Here is a 13,559-nt window from a genome sequence, read left to right on the forward strand (position 1 = left end):
TATTTTTCCTCTTTCAACTATTTTGAGATACGTCACCCCAGAGTAAAGCCTTCCTCATTCTAGTTTCTCATCCACATACTGGAAACTAAAGTCTCTATCCTCAGAGAGGTTTGGGGCACATAGTTCCTAATTAGTCTCCCTTTTCAGGAAAAAGTGTTACTGAGGAAAAAGATACCTACACAAATTCAGAGGAAAAAACTTACTTGTAATAATCAACACTGTTCTTCAACATGAATTAAAATATGAATAATGAACAAATAATAAGTTTCTAAGCACAAAGAGCACATGAAAGCAAAAAAACAAATTTAACACACAGAACAATTATTTGTTTTTTCCAGAGTTATATTCCCAGCACTCTAGATTAGGGCTGGCAAATTTTTTCTCTAAAGCACCACATAGCAAATATTCTAGGCTTTGTGGGCCATACAGTCTGTCACAACTGCTCAATTCTGCCTTTATAGCAAAAAAGAAGCCATAGACAACAAGTAAATGAATAGGAATGGCTGTGTTTCAATAAAACTTTTATTTACAATAAGGGGTGACTGGAATGGAGTTGGTGAGTGCACCACAGTTGGCCAGTTCCTGCTCTAGATTAATGCCAGGCACATAGGAGGTACTCAAATACATGCTGGATGAATAAATGATTTCACAACTATTTTGGTTAGAAATATTATCAGGAAAGACATAGCAAAATTCCATGACTATAAGCAAGTATTACTTTCTTTTGTCATAGCTCTTTGTTCAAGCATATCTTGATACCTATCACTTTGCTAGCTATTAAACACTATAAAAGACATTTAGGACACACAGTTCTGCTCTCATCAATGTAGGTACAAGAACAGAAATATTAATGTCTGATTTTCTGCACAAACATCACATCTAACTCCAAAATTACAACTTCATTAGCCACAAAACCACCAAATGCTAAGAAGTACCAAAACCACAAAGTTTTAGAATATACCACTCTCACTTCATAGAGGTATACAAAAATGGATGCCAGAAACGATTGCAAGGTATTTCAGAAACTGATTTTCTTTCAGTTAAAATGTAACACACCTTGTGGGGATGACTAACAAATGCATCATGAAAGGAAGTATAACTATAAATCACTGCGAAACAACTGCTATATATACAGGGACAACTTGATGTGTAGTAGAAAGAAAAAGGAACTGACTCATCTTCAAATTGGTTGTGAATATAATCTTCCTACTTAGATAAATGGCTAGCCTAAAGTACTTCATTTAAGATAGGTATGATGCCTGTCCTTTCTAACTCATAGACTTTGAGGGGGTCAACTGGGACGGTGATTGCGAAAATACTTTAACCCGTAAGTTGCAATATAAAGCTCAGTTCAGAATTGGGTGGCTTATTTAAGTCACGTATCTGCAGTTCATCATGAGAGGGAGAGTTGCAAACTGTCAGGTATTTAATAATAGCTGCAGTCATAAATCCAAGACTCCTTATTTACCCATAGCTCACAAAGGACAGGTTCATAAAAGTTCTCCTTGCCACAGAGACACTAATCACCTGTTAGGAGATCTGTGAGTAGGCCTCACTTCCACCTGAGATGATACTGTTTTTTATTAAAAGCATGATGGAACGGTTTCTAATATCCTCCTCTCACAAGTTTATAAAATGATGTATCAATTATTCTGGATAACTGGCAACAAAAATTTACTACGTGCTTATGCTCAGTATTTATAACTGTAAAGGAGGGATAAAAGCAAGTATGTGTTCTACCAGGGGAGACTTCTGTGTGCCTAGAATATAGGATAGTGGGAAATGATCTTAGAATAAGGCCACATCACAAAATCTGTGTTTCCATGCTAAGGAGTCGGAACTTAAACCCACAGGCAACAGGGAATCCCACCACCTTAGAATGAAAAGGGGAGCTTTTTAGAACAAGTGCTATTCACTAAATACTACTGTTTTTATGTACTTTAAATTGCTCTGAAAATAATTCAAGGTGACTTTGAAAATGCATGCTGTATGGTATCAAAAGTAAGCAAAAATAGTCAATCCAAGGAAAAATGGTTAAAAAAAAAAAGTTAGAAATACTGTCAATAAATAAAATGTATGCCCATAAAGGCCTATTTGCTCATTAGAAGCCATTCATTTGACTCTATTCTTTCAAGTAGCTAATGCAAAGAAGTACAATGAAATCTTACCCCCAATAACATAAGAGGATTTCATCTATAGTTTATAAATAAAACACAGCGTGATAAGGTCAATAATATCTGTAAAGTAAAATGTAAGTTTCTGGGATAGATGGATGGATGGATGGATGGATAGATGGATGGATGGACTGATTTGAGACAGGGTCTCACTCTGTCACCCAGGCTGGAGTGCAGTGGCGCGATCTCAGCTCACTGCCAGCTCTACCTCCCAGGATCAAGCAATTCTCCTGCCTCAGCCTCCCAAGTAGCTGGGATTACAGTTGCGCACTACCATACCCAGCTGATTTTTGTATTTTTACAAGAGATGGGGTTTCACCATGTTGGCCAGGCTGGTCTTGAACTCCTGATCTCAAATGATCCACTCACCTCGGCCTCCCAAAGTGCTGGGATTATAAGGCGTGAGCCACCCATCCAGCCTCTGAGTTTTTAGTTCTAATATAAATCAATAGTCTCATGGCCACCTTCAGTTAACAGCCAGTCTTCATGGAGCCAGAGTTAAAAATAAAATCCGGCCAGGGGTGGTGGCTCACGTGTGTAATCCCAACACTCTGGGAGGCCAAGGCAAGAGGACTGCTTGAGGCCAGGAGTTCAAGACTAGCCTGGGCAACAAAGTGAGATCCCCGTCTCTACAAAAACTAAAAAAATTATCTGGATGTGGCGGTGCACACCTGTGGTCCCAGCTACTCAGGAGGCTATGTATGGTGGGAGTACCGCTTGAGCCTAGGAAATTGAGGCTGCAGTGAGCTGAGATCATACAACTGCACCCCTGCATGGGCGACACAGCAAGACTCGTCTCTTAAAAAAACAGTAGTAATAATGAACTTATCATTTAGGCAATCCTTCATAAAGTTTATTTCTAAGTGTGTGCTTTTGTTCTATCAAAGATTGCTGAGGCAGAGGAAAAGGGTAGAGACAAAGCACACTGAGAAGGCAGAATGGGTTACAAATTTCTGCTTCAAACAGAATAGTTCATTTTTGGTCTTTTCACATACCTGGTTTCTGTAAAAGATTTCAATTAAATAAAGGGGTTCAAACGGCTAAAAAATTTGGACACTCTTAAGTTCTTGATTAAGAGCAAATTCAACAATGATCAACAGCAAGCCAATCTGAGGTAGGATTGATATACTATACCATGAACACTTTAGAGCATATCTAGGCCACTAGTTATAAGAGTTAAATTTCAGTTAGGCAGCCACCCCACTTTGAATTGAGATGTTTTGAGTGAATATCCATAAGTCACCAATTAACTCTACTAAATTCTCCAAATTTTTTCCCTAAATTAAAAAAATCAGGTCAGAAAAACTATATAATTAGGTATATATTATAGTAAGTGCTCACTGAAAACGTCTACTCATTATTATGTACTAGGCCCTGGGCTAAGCACTTTATATAGATTATCTGACTTAGGCCTCAGCAAATCTGTATAAGGGAGGTGACATTCTCACACATGTTCCTTTGTAATCAGTTAAAGAAACTGAAGTTACACATGTCATTCACTGCCTCCCTGCTAAAATTCCCTTCTAAGACAATCTGTATACCTATAAATCAGCTCTTGCTGCCCTTTTACTACCATGGGATAAACCCTCCAGACAAGCTAATTAGACCTGGGTGAACAACACCAACCCAATGAACCTATCTAAAGTCATGAGTGGAGGTGGGGAGGAGACAGAATAGCACACACATAAAAAGTACCAAGGCTACATACTTGCAATTCAATTACATACAATTTTCCAAAGATTTTCAAAATAATCCTTTTTTCTTTCCTTAGTTAGAATTGATTTCTATTTCCATGTGTTCTGGTCCCTGATTAGAATCCAGTAAACAGTGATTTCTTTTAGAACATAACATTAATACCTTGTTCCTATCCTTTGGTATCTCCCCTAACACCTACACTATTTCTAAGCACAAAGTAAAAGTGATTATCAGTGTTGAAATCTAAACTACTTTTAACCTTTAGTGGAATCATCTCAAACAGATAAATTTATCTCACAATAAAACCACTAACTGAAACCTAGTCCTTCCTGACTCTAAATTAATGTACCACCCATCACATTGCTCGTCTTCAAAGGTGCGTCTAGATAAGAAATCTACTAGCATTTAAATGTAAAAATTAGTTTTCATTTCCATATCGCATATAAACAGATGGCTCACTTTAATCTGAGAAGCAGTCACTGACAGACTTCAATACTTGCAACACTGTTTGACTCACCTGTCAATATCTTTATTCAAAAATAACTGCAAGGCTGTGCGCGGGGGCTCACACCCATAATCCCAGCACTTGGGAGGCCCAAGGCAGGTGGATCACCTGTCAGTTCGAAGCCAGACTGACCAACGTGGTAAAACCCTGTCTACTAAAAGTGCAAAATTAGTTGGGCATGGTGGTGCATGCCTGTAATCCCAGCTACTTGGGAGGGTGAGGCAAGAGAATCGTGCTACTGCACTCCAGCCTCAGCAACAAGAGTGAAACTCCATCTCAAAAATAAAAATGAAAAATAAAAATAACTACATTTTATAAATTGTTTAAAAATCACCTTATGGCCAGGTGCAGTGGCTCATGCTTGTAATCCCATCACTTTGGGAGGCCGAGACGGGCGGATCATGAGGTCAGGAGATTGAGACCATCCTGGCTAACGCAGTAAAACCCTATCTCTACTAAAAAATACAAAAAATTAGTTTGGTGTGGTGGCGGGCACCTGTAGTCCCAGCTACTCGGGAGGCTGAGGCAGGAGAATGGCTTGAACCCAGGAGGCAGAGCTTGCAGTGAGCCAAGATTGTGCCACTACACTCCAACCTGGGCCACAGAGCAAGACTCCATCTCAAAAAAAAAAAAAAAAAAATCACGTTATATAAAACCCAGAGAAAATCTTGGTGAAGGTTACTTCACCAAGATTCTTGAAGAAATATTTTTTGCTTCCTCTTCTCCTCTTGGTGGAGTTCTATCTGATGCAAGAGCCAATCTTTCATGTTCCAAAGAGAATTGTGTCATCAACAAATGTCATGTTTAATGCAAATACATTACCTAGTAAAACCAACTATCTAGAACAGTGTTGTCCAATACAGCAGCCATCAGCCACATGTGGCTACTGAGAATGTGAAATGGGGCTAATGCATACAGCAGACTGAGACAGGAAGGCAGGGAGTAAAGATTTTTTTTTCTTTTTTCTTTTTTTTGAGACGGAGTCTTTCCCTGTCGCCCAGGCTGGAGTGCAATGGTGCAATCTCAGCTCAGTGCAACCTTTGCCTCCCGGGTTCAAGCGATTCTCCTGCCTCAAGCCTCCCGAGTAGCTTTGATGACAGGCGCCCGCCACCAAGGCCGGCTAATTTTTTTGTATCTTTAGTAGAGATGGAGGTTTCATCATGTTGGCCAGGCTGGTCTTGAACTCCTGACCCCGTGATCCACCCACCTCAGCCTCTCAAAGTGCTGTGATTACAGGGTGAGCCACCACGCCAGGCCAGGAGTAATGATTTCTATTCTACTCTTCTGGAGATGTTTCTCATGATACCTTAATAGAAAATACCCTACTTTGTGATGTTCAAAATTCTTAATCCTAAAGCCTTAAAATCTATTACTTTGAGTATTTATAATATGCTACCTAGTATTCCTTCTCTCAAAGAACAAACAGGTTTAATAATGATAATAATTTGCAAACATTGATGATTCAATCAACCTCACAATATCCCACCAGGTAGCAAATTATTACTGTATCTGTTTTACAGATTATACAACTGAGGCCCAGAAAAGTTTAAGTAATTTGCTTAGTATCACACAGATGTCAGAAGGGACACCTAGGATCTGAACTCAGGCAGCCAGACTCTATAGCCTGCATACATGACCATGTTACATGGCCTTACATAGCCCAAAACTTCATTTTAATATACTGCATTATACAACAGTAAAAGAAGCTCAAATACATTTACAAATCTAAGCAAAACCAAATGATAGAATTGGCTACAGGATCAATGAGAAGTCTACACTATTGCGGTAAGGTAAAGGGTTGAGCAAGGCAGAGGGAATAAAGTAGACAAGTTTTATATATGGTGCTCACATATTCCTACATGTACTTTCTATCTAGTAAAGTTAATTAGCTTCTAACTTTACCCCCTTGAGAGAAGAGTAATATAGAACAGAACACAGAGAATCATCTCAGAGAGATAAAAAGAAATTTGGGACCAATTTACTATCATACAATTTCCCCCTAAACCCTCTACAGTGATAAAAGCAACTCTCTACCCTATTGTGTGTTCTCTCCTAATCTCATTTTAAAAATCAAAGTTTCATTAGTATGTTCCAAAGGCTTCTCTCACCTTGAATTTTCCTTATTTTTGACACTAATCAAAAAAGAGGAGGGAAGGGTGTTGAAGTACTGTTCACAGAATAGCAGCACCAAATTAAACGTGGCTTTTCAAGGGAAATGCCAAATGGCTGTAAATGAAGAATTAAATTTCATATTACAGACCCTAAAACTGCATTAAAGTGAGGCCTGTCATCATTAAACAAGATTATAAATATTTCTTCTCTAGAACTACTGAAAGATTAGGAACTAGATAACCTCTGGAGATTTATACAGTGGGCTATATATCTACTGACCAATATAGAAAAGAAAATAATGGGGCAAAGTGAAACCTTTGGGATTTTCACTAGTTTTGAACATGTGTCTCTCCATTTCTGCCATGTATCCTTTGACCACTTTCATTAAGAATATCCATATTCGGCCGCGCAAGGTGGCTTACACTGGTAATCTCAGCACTTTGGGAGGCCAAGGCAGGCAGATCACTGGAGGTCAGGAATTTGAGACCAGACTGGCCAACATGGTGAAACTCCACCTCTTTGTAAAGATACAAAAATTAGCCGGGCATGGTGGCACATGCCTGTAGTCCCAGCTGCTCGGGAGGCTGAGACAGGAGAATTACTTGAACTTGGGAGGCAGAGGATGCAGTGAGCAGAAATGGTGCCACTGCTTCCAGCCTGGGTGAGAGTGAGACTCCTCAAAGAAAAAAAAGAAAAATGGATATCCATATTCAATGTGTATTCTTCACATTTTCTAAATGTTTTCTCATTCACTGATTCTAAAGATAGTCCATTTTGATTTTCCTTCAGTCAACACATTTGTTATGAAAGAGAAAGTAATTTCATTTTAGTGCATACAAATGCGTAACATTCCTTCTACTCCATGCCTCAGTGAACAGTTAACAAGATTTTATAAGTCTCTGTCTACATGCTCATCATTTTGCTCACTACAATGCTTTATATTTTAATCACTCCATCTATACAAACAATGCATTCTTCTAAAGAGAGAGAAAAAAACATCCAATTCAGAGTCTCACTCCTAAATCCACAAAGAAAAAGTGGGGGGAGGAGGATAGAAAAAAAACAGACACCACCCCACCATGGAGTCTTAAGGTGTTAACTTTAACACCTTAAAGGAAGGAAAAAGAGAAATTTTTCTTCAATGGCATTTCTATTTTTCAAAGTACTTTAAAAAATAAAATTGGCAAATTTAAAAAACTTTCAACTGCATTTAGGGAACCAGGGTGCTTGTATTTTGATACACTCTTTGATTAAATAAAGCGATTTAAAAAAATATTAGTTTCCAAAATTATTATAATTTAAATTACTATTTCCAGAAGCAATTTTCTATATTAATATCAAACATCATAATCCCAAGCAATTTTTTTACGGTTGTATGGTCAAAATATTAACTTTAAATGGCTGAAATCAACTGCAAAATAAACAGCAATCTAAAGAATTACAATCTTTTGCTTGACAATAATAAAATTAGTAATGCAGATTCTAATGCTTATAATAATTCTGATAAAAGATGTGTGGTCACTAACAACATTAGTTATAAATGTTATTGCACAAAATATTATATAAATAAAAGTCTACCGCCCACTCCACCCTCAGTATCCTACCCACCAGAAAAAATACACCCTAAAAATGTCTCATCATGATGACTTAGGTCTATCTTCAAGCATTTTAAATTAAAAAAAAAAAAATTAAGTTACTATGCCCAATTACATGGTTACAGGCTTAAGTCTCTACTCACACAGTTGAGGTTGATGAGCAAACAGCTGTCCTGTATCTTGAGACAGACATTAGCTTTCTGCCTTCCCTATCCTCATAAGCAGCTACTTAAAAGTTTTGAGTTTTATGCAAGAAAACATTTTAAAGCCTTCAGTGTTTTACTGCAGCAGACTTCAGATTCATTCCTGTAACACATTTAACATGAAACAGAGTTGAGACATATAAAATTTATGTACCACATTTTAATCATCTAAAATTTTAAGAAGTGCTTTCGCCATTATAGCTAGGTTAAAAGGGTGGCTAACGGAAAAGTGAAAAACAAAAACATTCCAATTGGTATTTGACGTTATTAATACGCATATAACTAACCCATAGATTTTTCTATACCTGGCCACAGACTAGGTGAGTAAGGATTACTTTATATAATCATTTTGTCCAAAGTAAGCAAAAGTAGGTATTTTTCCGTTTTCCTTAAGTCTAGCTAATTTCTTTAGAATAAACAGTTACCAACTAAAGAACGCTTTTACAGATAGTCAGTGGAATGCCTTTAGAGTCCCAAGTACACATATCATAGCACCAGACTAGGGAGAATGAGATTGTTTTGTGACAGCAGGAGGAGACATGTTGTAACTCATAAGAGTTGTATGAAAGGTATTCTATCATAAAAAGTTAAAATATTTGTTTAGGAGTCTAACTTTGCTTCAGTAGAACTGACTAAAACTTTCTGATTTCACCGCAGGCTTAACTGAGTCTGCAGTACAACAGCTAAAACATAAACTGTACCAATCTTGGGCTATAAAACAGAAGCATGCTTTCTGTATAATAATAATTGACATTTTATAGGTGTTTAGAATATAACAGACACCACTGAGAGTTTTACATCTTAATCTTCATTCCATCCTTAAAAGTCAGGTGCTACTATTACCAACCCTTTACAGATGACAAAACTGGTTCGGAGATGTTAGGAACGAGTTCAAGATCACAGAGCTAGTTAAGTGGCAGAGCTAGGACCTGAAGCCAGATCTATTTGTCTCCAAAACCTGATGCTCTTGAGCATAAAGCTAGATTACAGGCAAACAGTGTACACTGTACTGATAGATCAAACTGTATCTGGAATTAGTATACCGATTTGGATACCATACGTTAAGTGTGATACTGATGAATGAGTGTTATCAGAAAACCAACAGGATGGTTATAAATTCAGGAAAATCATCTCTTACAAGAAGTGACTGTATGAAATTAAAGCAAGTAACCTAGCAAAAAGACAAAAAAGAACACATTTTGAAGGGCAGTTAGAGAGACACAAAAAAAGCAGGCTCATCTCGTGTGGTACAGAGTACAGAACTTGAAACAGTGTATAGAAGTCTCAGGAGACATTCTTGTTCAGCACAAAGCACTTTATAATACTAAGGAATCCAAGAGCTCAAAGCAGTTCCTACTATAGTACTGAGCTCCTGCAATTAAATACCTAAACCCGGTTAAATATCTAAACTCAATTAAATATCTGAATTATTACCATCATAGTAATAACCTGATTCAGACAAAGTCACCAAAGAATGTTAAAACTCTTTGTGAATGAAAGTTTGATGAGGACTGGTATACACTGAGTTTAATAGTGTCTTCCCACAAATTATGTATTACAGAAGGAAAAATATTAACTTAAGTAGAGGAACCTGGCAGGTATCACATTAACCTAAAGATCTAAGTAAGTATCACTGATAAGGGAACAAGTGGACATGTGCCTCCTAATGTGATGCACTGAAAAGCACACAAGTGTAACATTCCTGCCAAAACTACATTCCTAAATTTTATCATGAGAACACATCAGATACACCCAAATTGAGGGAGATTCTACAAATAAATGGTCTGTCACTCTCTTCAGAAATGTCAATATCATTAAAGACAAAGAAAGGCTGAAGAAACGCTTCTGGTTAAAGAAGAATAAAGAGATGTGGCAACTAAATGCAATGAATGATTATGGGTTGGATTCTGGACAGGAAAAAAAAATCATTAAAGAACATCATTGGGCTCACGCCTGTAATCCCAGCACTCTGGGAGGCCGAGACAGGTGGATCACCTGAGGTCAGGAGTTTGAGACCAGCCTGGCCAACATGGTGAAACCCCATCTCTACTAAAAATACAAAAATGAGCCGGGCGTGGTGGCACGCTTGTAATCCTAGCTACTCAGGAGGCTGAGGCAGGAGAATCATTTGAACCTGAGAGGCAGACGTTGCAGTGAGCCATTGCACTCCAGCCTGGAATACAAGAGCAAAACCCCGTCTCACATACAAAAGAAAAAAAAAATTAATGGGAAAACTAGTAAAATGTGAATGTAGACTGTGTATTAGATAACTGCGTTATTTCCTTAATTTAATAACTGTAATGTAGTTAAACAAGAGAAGGTCCTTGTTCTTAGAAACTATACACTGAAATATTACATGGTAAAGGAACATGATGTAAGCAAGTTAATCTCAAAAGATTCAGAAAAAAATAACATCTTGACAGAGAATGAATAAGTAAATAGCACAAAATGTTAACAATGGGTTAATCTTACTAAGAGGTCCAGGGACCAGTTTCGTGGAAGACAAATTTTCCATGTGTTTACAGTTGCGGGGGAGGGTGGGCAGGATGATTTCAGGATGAAACTGTTCCACCTCAGATCATCAGGCCTCAGGTTCTCATAAGGAGAGTGTAACCTAGTTCACTCTCATGAGCAGTTCTCAAGAGGGTTCGTGCTCCTATGAGAATCCAATGTTGCTGATCTGACAGGAGGCGGAGCTCAAGTGGTAATGCCAGCTCCCACGCGCTCACCTGCTGTGCAGCCAGGTTTCTAACAGGCCACAGACTAGTACCAGGACTAGTCCAGTCAGCAGCCCGGGGATTGGGATAGGAAATACATGTATATTTTAACCTTCCATAAATTTGAATTATTTCAAAATAAAACCTGGTAAATATTTGAACCTGATGTTCCAAGGATTCTAAATACCTGAAAGAACCAGATTCCCTATCTTGTCTCCACACACAAACTCCAATCCAACAGCAGTCTAAACTGATTTATGATGATCAAATGAGTTATAATAAAGAGTGCTCCAGTTTAAAATACCAAATATAAGTGCCAAGTGACATGTACCATTCCACTGACGATAAGGTATGACTCAGAGATCTAAGACAGGTGAATGTCTACCTCCTCCCAATCTTGTTTTATTCTACTGCACCCTTCCCCAAAATACACTGGAATTAAAGAACAGAGATAATAAAGCGCTGCTATTCTTCCATTGAGAAGGCAGTAGCAAGTGTGTCTCCTTGCTAAAAACTCCAAATTAAGTTATCTATCTATCTATCTATTTATTTATTTATTTTGAAATGAAGTTTTTCTCTTGTTGCCCAGGCTGGAGTGCAATGGTGCAATCTTGGCTCACTGCAACCTCTGCCTCTTGGGTTCAAGCAATTCCCCTGCTTCAGTCTCCCGAGTAGCTGGAATTACAAGCATGTGCCACTAGGCCCAGTTAATTTTGTATTTTTAGTATAGATGGAGTTTCATCATTTGGTCAGGCTGGTCTCGAACTCCTGACCTCAGGTGATCTGCCCACCTCGGCCTCCCAAAGTGGTGGGATTATAGGCATGAGCCACCATGGCCAGCCCAAAGTAAGTTATTTTCTGATTATGCCAGGTAGCAAAACAGATCCAATTTGAGAACAATCAATAACCTATATGGAAAATATTTTTAAAAACTTCACTCTAAACAAAACTCCAATGCCAATTAAAAGCTGGCAAAGTACACTACATACTCACTACAGAGCACCTGGCAAAAACAAGAGTCCAGAATGTTAATTACCGAGACCAACATACAAATGGTTAATACACAAACACTTCAGTTGCCAAAAAAAAAAAAAAAAGAAATGAAGAACAGAAAGAGGGAAAAAGAAAACAAACAGAAGTAGAATATGAATGAATATTCAAGAAAACATTCAAGAAGAAATAATGATGGCTACACATCACCACATTATTTTGAGTTCTTCTCCAATGACTAGACGGATTTTTCTTTCACACATTTTATCTTCCACTGTTGTTCACCTCACCTACTATAAAATATAAAAGTCCATCTTTGTTAAGACTGCAAGAAATGTTAAGAACTGTTAAGAGCACAGCTTTGACTGTATCTTGTGATGATGCTTTTTTTTTTTTTTTAACTTGTTGAGCGGCCCAAAACAGCAGTCTACTAGGAAATTCTCACAAACAATTCACATTGGAAAGGAGTGGAGTGTCAGAACACATCATCTAATTCACATCACCTAATTCCAACAGCCTTCCAAACCTTCTAACTCTGGGAAGAATGAAATGAATTATTTTAGCTTCCTATACTAATCTAGATACATCCTACATCAGGTATCAACAACTTATGGCACAATTTTTTCTTTTGAGAAAATGTTTTTCTTTGAGACGGAGTCTCGCTCTGTTGCCCAGACTGGATTGCAATGGCGCGATCTTGGCTCACTGCAACCTCCGTCTCCTGGGTTCAAAGGATTCTCCTGCCTCAGCCTCCTGAGTAGCTGGGATTACAGACATGCACCACCACGCCCGGCTAATATTTGCATTTTTAGTGGAGATGGGGTTTCACCATGTTGGACAGGCTGGTCTTGGACTCCTGACCTCATGATCCACCCACCTCGGCCTCCTAAAGTGCTGGGATTACAGGCGTGAGCCACCGTGCCAAGCTGGCACAGTATTTGTTGGTTGTTTAGCTAATTCCAGGCCTTGGGCCCTGTTGCTAAGCTGTGGCCTTCTTTCAGACAGTCTCTTTATCAGGTTAATCTTTCTGACTACAGAGCACCAACACTGCCTTGTTTAAAGTAAGCATTTTAACAGGTTCTTGTTGAATACCAAACTACAAAACAAGCAAAACCATTTTATCTCAATCCCAATCCCTGCCTTCTCTCCCATTTGCTCAGGTACCAAGCTATCAACTCTTCTACCTCTGCCAGATCTCTCTATTAGCTCTCCAATTTTTTTCCCCACATATCTCAATTTAAACTCCAGTTCTCCGAATAAAAGGATCAGAATAACACACACTGTGAATGAAACTTAACCAATTCAAACAATGTAAACCAATTTAAACCTAAAATCACTAACTTAGTAAATAAAAGATGTATCGATGGACGTGTGTGTATACAAACAATATATTTGGGGGCGTAGGGAGCAAGTTTTCAAAGTATCCATCATCTTCCAAATTAACTCTTATACCTACACTTCTAAGAAGACTTAGGCATATGAGTCTGCAATTATAGGTCAATTCAAAGGCTTTCATTAAGTCATTAGTCAAATCAGCATGGTCATGCAGCTAAATTTCTAGCAAATCC

General features: G+C 38.2%; 1 protein-coding gene across 9 annotated transcripts in view; it reads right to left on the minus strand.

The window, feature by feature from the left end:
* ZFAND6 (zinc finger, AN1-type domain 6) overlaps positions 1-13,559 on the minus strand; it is a 79,516-nt gene that overhangs the window by 30,816 nt on the left and 35,141 nt on the right. For 3 of the 9 annotated variants that reach the window (XM_011938381.1, XM_011938382.1, XM_011938384.1), the window contains exon 2: positions 8,225-8,387. The exons of the other annotated variants lie outside the window; for them this stretch is intronic. The gene's annotated coding sequence lies outside the window, so the exon portion shown is untranslated. The remainder of the gene's footprint in view (positions 1-8,224; positions 8,388-13,559) is intronic. 9 annotated transcript variants of the gene reach the window in all.

This window comes from Colobus angolensis, unplaced genomic scaffold (genome assembly GCF_000951035.1).
Source record: "Colobus angolensis palliatus isolate OR3802 unplaced genomic scaffold, Cang.pa_1.0 Scaffold172, whole genome shotgun sequence".
Lineage (NCBI taxonomy): Eukaryota > Metazoa > Chordata > Mammalia > Primates > Cercopithecidae > Colobus > Colobus angolensis.